Source organism: Sylvia atricapilla, chromosome 3 (assembly GCF_009819655.1).
Source record: "Sylvia atricapilla isolate bSylAtr1 chromosome 3, bSylAtr1.pri, whole genome shotgun sequence".
NCBI lineage: Eukaryota > Metazoa > Chordata > Aves > Passeriformes > Sylviidae > Sylvia > Sylvia atricapilla.
This window is the reverse complement of record NC_089142.1, coordinates 110,785,308-110,792,204: the sequence shown is the minus strand read 5'-3', so window position 1 is coordinate 110,792,204 and position 6,897 is coordinate 110,785,308. Positions and strand designations below refer to the sequence as shown.

Sequence of the window (6,897 nt, the reverse complement as noted above, 5' to 3'; positions counted from 1 at the left end):
TTGTGCTTTCTTTGGCTCACAGGCTGCATCTTTGTCCATTGTATCCTAACATAATTTTAAAATGCTTAAATTTGTCAAGATTCTAATCTGTGAGATGAATAAAAAGAGAGGGATGACAGATCTAGGAACAGATAGTCAGACAGTTGTTGCTGCTGTTGAGTGTTTGCCACCAGAAGGATTTTCTAACTGAATTAAGAATGAGCTGTTTATACTTATTCTGCTTTAGAACGTGTTTCATACTTCCATTCTCTGAAATGTATTGTTGTCTGCCATTGTCAGATGACTGGGAAATCAAATACCAACCCTGTTTTCAGGGTCTTGTTTTCCTGCTTTTTTGCTATGCCCATAGAGGTGTATGCTCTGTTATGCTAAGTACAGTATAGGTAGGTAATAGCAAAGCAAAATACTCTGAATTTTTAAATTCAAGTGCAAAGTCTGGTGACATGCAACCACATTCTTTAGAAAAAAAACAACCTGTTTATACTTTAACTAATTTTTGTCCCTATATTCACTGATATTTTCACCATAAAACACAATTGTTTGGTAGCTGGGGATTCATCTCGTGAGCAGATTGTCATAATATGGTGTGGGAAGGCAGAATGGAAATTATTTCTGTTCTAATCTGATCTGATAAATTCTCAGACATCTATAAAATTCAAGGCTTTCAAACATCCCCCAATTCATAAAGCTTTAATTGATCTAACATTGCCTAACTAGTGTATATAACTGGTGGCCTCCTATTGTTCTATAGCATTATTTGAAATATTTTGCCTTTTGAGTGACTGAAAATACCAAGGCCTAAATGTTGTCTAAATGTTATAGAAAGAAAAGAGAATTGATTCAGTCATCAGTTGGTAATTGTGGCAGAAATAATAATTATAACAAGATTACTTCATGGCAAACTATGATATTAGAAGTCCTGAATGAACATCTGATTCTGCAAAATGTAAATACAGACTGAATTCTGAGGAATTGCAGGAATGTTTATGAATTATTTTAGCACTTGGCACAAACTACACAGGAGGTATTTTTAATAAAATAGTATGACATTTCTGCAGCAAATTACTCTCACTTTAAAGTCACCTATGAGCTATTTATTAACAATACAGCAACAAAACATTGAATATAGTTTGGATAAGTGTTTATTGCTAGCCTACATCACACAAACAGACAAGTAAATCCTTAGCATGATGCTTTTGTTTTTAAAGCAACAGCAGTATTAGATATCCTAAAAGTTACCACAGTCATTAAATACCTTATGGTGCTGTGTCCCTGGTAATCCAATTTACAAAACTCTATTCTCAGCAGAAACTCCTGGGTATAAGTAGTTCTCTTCAGTGAGCCCTTCCTGCTTTTCCTTGGCATGAAGCATTGATGGTACATTTTTATCCTGTTGATAATTTGACTCTCTTTAAACTATTTCTTGTTGCCCCACTGGGCTTCTCTTTATTAGGGTGGAGGTAGCTGGAAGCCTGAAGGACTGCAGCCCATGTATCGCTCTTCCTTTTTTACTGTACCTCAGTATTCAACACAGCATCATTATTCTGAGGCAAAAAGAGAAAAGCTGGTCCAGCATATATTCCACACCTTGCTAGTCCTTCCTCCACATCCTGCAGCGCCAGGGAGGGGGATTATTGCTGCAGAAAAAAAAATCTGGCCATAGTGAAGGAATAATCACTGCAGTCCAGCTCACCCCCACACCTCTCTTTCTCTCTCGCTCCTTCTCTCTGTGCCTGTGTTTGAGGCCCCAGCTGATTCAGTCTGCATCCATCCATACATAAATCATTGCCCTTATTCTATTGGTTACATGGTACATGGCAAGTATTGATTTTTTCCGTTGCCTCGTTGCTGGAGAACCCATGGTTTTTGTGAGACTGAAAATGCAAAAAAAAAAAAAAAAAAAAATTCTGGAGATCTTGTCGAGGGACAAAAATGACAAGCAAAGAGAGTGCTATTTTAAGGTTTGTGTGAATTAAAAATCTTTGCCTTCTCTGTTCTACTCTCCATTTGCCTGGGTCCCAAAAAGTCGTGGCTTGTTAAATCCCTGCTGCTTTAGGTAGGGATACTGCCTAAGCAGCAGGGGAATAAGGAAAGAGAAACAGGGCCTTTCTGGCTTCCTGGCCATTCTTAATTGTTAAAAGTGTAATTATCATCTGAAACATTACAAAAAAAAAAAAAAAAAAAAAAAAAAAGATGAAGAATATAATGAAAATAATGCCGTTTTAAGGGAAGAAATTACTCCTAGGCACAGGATGATATATATGCTGCGGAAAAATGGACATTTGTTTCCTTTCTCTATAACACAAATATAATGTTGTGCTTAATTCTTGAGACAGGTCTTTGTAGCATTTCAAAACATGTTTAATAATCCTTTGTCAGTGAGATTTCTGTATCAAAGTAATTTTCCTCAGCATTCGAAGCTGCCTGAAAATGACTCACAAAAGATGACACCTTGTTTCCTCAAAAAAGTATTTTTGAGGAACAGAAAGAAAGTTCTGAGACAGAATCTGAGATGTTCTCCTTCTGCTATAGAAAATTCCCTGGTATAAGACTCTCTTGTGAGGAGCCTGATCCAAACCACACTTGAGTCAACAGGAATGTTTTCATTGACTCCGTAGGTGCTGAATCAGCCTCAGATCACACAGAAAGAGATATTTGCCTTTATTTGGATAGAGTTGCTTTCCCCTTTTTGAAGGACCAGTGAAATGGGTTAGGATGGGTGGTTTATAGAGGGGTGTAGAATATTATTATATTTAATCTGACCTGATTCTCATACCTTTAAATGAGATTAATTGAAATATGTATGTCCTTTAAAGTCTGTAGTTTTAAATGTGACCAATTCCTACCCTGTGCCATTCCCAAATACTGGATTTGGTTTCTGTGCTTTTCTGTGTTTGTAAGCCACTGCCCATTCTTCCTTGGACCTCCACTGTTTTTAGACCCCAGTCTTTCATTGAATATTGACTCTGTGTGTCCTTTTAGTTGACTTCTTCCAGAGCAGGTGGTATTTTCTATCTGCTTGCATGCAAACCAAGTACCTTGAACAACCATGCAGCGTTAAAGCTTTTGTGTTCCTAGGGCTGTAGAAATTGAGCATCAAGCTAAAATTATCAATAAGAAATCCCAGCCAGACTCCTCCACTTGCCATATGGCACATAAAGGAGTGGAAAGCACAATTTGTGCTGGCCCTTCAGTTGAGAGGCAGGGCTTGACCACTCTGTCAGCCTTTCCCTGAGCAGCCGGCAAGGATCAAAACCTTGGCTTGTCCTGGAGTGAGCCATCTTCCGCAGGTGTGAGGGCAAATATCAGCAAATGAGCTTCTTCCTTCAACAGAAATACAGTATCTCTGAAAAATGTGCCTATTGTCTTCCTGGAAATCATATTTTTTTTTCTCCTGGTTTTGTATATACATAGCCCAGATTTTCTTTCTCCTTAACAGTAATTTTCGTAGTGATTGGAAGGGGAACAGTTCTGTGATCTTTGTGACAAAAGGGTTTGTTACATGTCAGTGTGTTTCTCATTCAAACAATTCTCTGGTTTCAGTTCACTCCTTTAACTTTTATTAGTAAAACAGGAGGGTTCCTCAGCTAGCTGAAATGTCCTTAGGTTTTTAGTGTGGCTTGAGGAGTTCACTTCTTCCTGCTTAAGGGAATAAGGTGAGTTGGAATATAGTTCCTGTCAGTGAGGCAAGAACTGGTCTTGGTCACTGTGATTTTGTAGAACTGGCTGCAGAAATCCTCCCTGAAGGTTCCTAATGTCAGCTCGACGGCTCTTTAGAGCTTAATTGTTCCGAGATTGCAGGTTTTTGTACGAGGGCCTGAACACAGGCACACCTTTGATTTTCTTTTTTTTCCCATTGAAAGGAACATAAGACAATTCTGCAAACTCCTTCTGGTGTGTTTGGGAAATGCAGTGGCATAGACAGCATGATCCTGGGGCAGGGACCAACATGTCTCTTTGGATCCACAGGGAGAGGAAGATGGGATGTTAAAGGAATTAGGATGGAATTTTCTTTGTGCTGGTCAGAGGCCCCTAAAAAGGGAACTGGGCTGCTACCTGCCCTTGGTGGGTGCTGTTGCTGGCTGAGACACATGGAGGTGGCTGCAAAGATCCTTTGGGAAGCTCCACCTGGCTCCCAGCCTGGAGCCAGTGCTGAACCATCCTTGAGCATCTGGCAGCCCAGCCCTGACCTCAGCCCTTCTCTGTCCTGGTCTGTAACAGCAGGATGGGGTTAGTGCAGCCAACTCAGCCAAATTCTGTTTGCATCTCTCTTCTGGAGGAAGGCTCCATGATGATGTATTGTACTTTCCTTGAAAACGGACATGAGAATTACTCAATAATGATAAGGTAGCAACCAATAAAAATACCTTTGTTGCAAATGAAGATTGAGGATTTCACCCTCTAAGGCTTTCATAAATAAGGTCACCATGCAGAAAAATAAGTCTTGCCACTATCTGGTGAAGAAATTACAGAGCACTGAGAGCTGAGACCAAAGCTGAGGTTCTGTTTGAGCTCCTGCTTGTGACACACACATGAGAAAACTGCAGAAGGACTTTGTGTCCACGTGGAAGTTTGACCCCTAAGATGCTGCCAAGGGCAGTGGGGGGCTGCAGTGCTTTGCTGAATGAGCCTCAAGCACAAAAGCATCTGGCTTAGCTCAAACCTGCACGTTGCAGTTTCTTAAAAATAAATAAAAAAAAAAAAAAATCCTACCCCCTAAAGGGGAAATAGGAACAGCAAGGCCTTTTTGGATCAGCACCTGCCCCTTTCTCTGTTTTGCTCAGCTTGTTGTTGTGTAAATCAGTTTTCTGCACCCAGCAAATGAACAACACACGCTGCAATGTGCTGTAGAAGCCTGTTGTGGATTTATCCTTTTAAATAGCAGTAGAATATGGTGCCACCTCATTTAACCCATGCTAAATGCTACATGAGGTCCCAGAAAAGTTATTCAGCAATAATTTTAAATCCCATCCCTGTGAAGAAAGGAAAAAAAAAAAAAAAAAAAAAGTACAGGACTATACACTTGGAGCCTGTAGTTGCAATAAAATCCGGGAAAAGGTTATTTTACCTGAATTTATCGCTTAGCAACCAAGAATCCACCTCCTGAGATTGCTGTTCCTGGGTTACCAAGTAACTGCCTGTGACAATTACCAAACAGCTGTCCCAGGAATCTACATAGCCTTTAACCCCCGTCAGCTGAAAGATGGGCTGATGACAGCCAACAAACAATAGAAACACACCCTAATATTTTATTTAAGAGCTGAGGGGAGCCACAGCTGTATGGATCATGCAGCCAGCTGGATTTAACTGCTTCAAACTGTGTGGCCTCACTTCAGGAAACTGCTCTGTGTGTTTTAACGCGCGTTTGGGTCTTCATTCTCCAAACTTTGGGTCAAATAATTGAGTCCAAACTCTCAAGACAGGGTTTGCTGTGGTGCAGGAGTGGCTAATTAGAGAGTATGGCAGCGATTTAAAAATTTTTCTTATTAATTGATTGCATTCATCTTGAGTTTTTCTGAATGCAGCTGCTACATTGGTTATCACTGAGAGGGAGAGCATTAATATATCCAAGTAATAAAGGAGTTATTTAGAACGAGAGGGAGAGCATAATCAAGACTGGTAAGATAAAAGTAATGAGAAAAGAATACTGTGCTTGGATATTGAGAGGAGCTTCTTGATAATGAGCTGGATTATGTCTGGGGGTGGTATCCCAAAGGAAACAAGGGAAACTCCCATCCACAATGTGTGGCAGTGAGCTGGAAACAGAGTATTGCACTGGAAATGTTTGATATATTGACTCGGGTGTCTGACTTGAGCTGTGCCAATTGTGCTTTTTCCCCTCTTCCATTTTCTGTATTTTAAAACAAAATTACAGATTTTGTTAACAGAGTTACAAGGAGCAGCAACAACAACTTGCGAGCACAACATTTTCCAGTGCTGCTTCAGATGCCCTGAGCCTGGTGAGCTTTGGGGCTGTGCCTTCTGCAAGTTCTGAGTGGCTCCTTTTAGTTTAAAATAGAAACAGGAAGAAGGGTTTTGGAAGTTAAGGGCCCCGTTCACATTTACAAATCCCAGGCATTCAAGCTGGCTGGGATGGCAGCAGCTCCTGCAGGCTCTCCCTGCAGGCTCTGTGCAGGTATCCTGGGAGGGAGCACTGGGAAATCACATGTCTTGCTCCTGCAGCTTTTCTGTAGCATCTTCTGTTGAGATAAACTCAGAAACTGCTCTGCTACACTCCTTTTTTCTTTCTTTTTTTCTTCTTTCTTTTCTTTTTCCCTGGCATGTTCCATGTGCCACAACAGTAAGAAGCAGCTCAGAAAGGTCTCCACCAGCTTTCCACTGGCAGCAAGTTCATAAAAGAAATTTTCCCCATGCCACTTGTGGCCAGAAACCACCTCTTTGGTACTTGGAGGATTCTTTAACCACCTGGGCAAATCAGACTGCATTAATTTGGCTCCCTCTGCTTTTTCTATATAATTTGAAAAGCAAAATTGATAGCATTTACCTCTTCTGCACACAAGTATAATAAGTTTCCAGGCACTCAGGCTGTAGAGGAATTTCTAGCTCCTGAAAGAGGTTAAAACCTCCACGGCCACATCAGCATCATTTCCACTGATAAAGTGATATCTCTCATGGATAGAAGTGTCCCACTGCACATAAAAGCAGCTTTCAGTCCATGCAGGAAGGAAATGCTGAGGACTGGGACACACCTGAAGGAACCATCACACACCTGTGCAATGGGCTGTCAGCAGCAACACCTTTTCCCTTAAAACTGAAGTGAAACCTTTTTGTTATCAGTGATTCCCTGTGAGAGATGAGGAATGTGTGATTGTTTGGAAAATGAGCAAAGACCTTGGAAATATTTTTAAAAAAAACTTTCAAGCATAATTTCTTGTC

General features: G+C 40.6%; 1 long non-coding RNA gene across 1 annotated transcript; it reads right to left on the bottom strand.

Moving 5' to 3' along the window:
- Positions 1–6,235: 6,235 nt before the first annotated feature.
- On the bottom strand, positions 6,236–6,607 carry LOC136358519 (uncharacterized). The gene is made up of 2 exons (XR_010743142.1): positions 6,506–6,607; positions 6,236–6,426 (listed from the first exon to the last, which is right to left on the bottom strand). It is a non-coding gene; the product is annotated as an uncharacterized lncRNA (long non-coding RNA).
- Between the last annotated feature and the right edge of the window lie 290 nt (positions 6,608–6,897).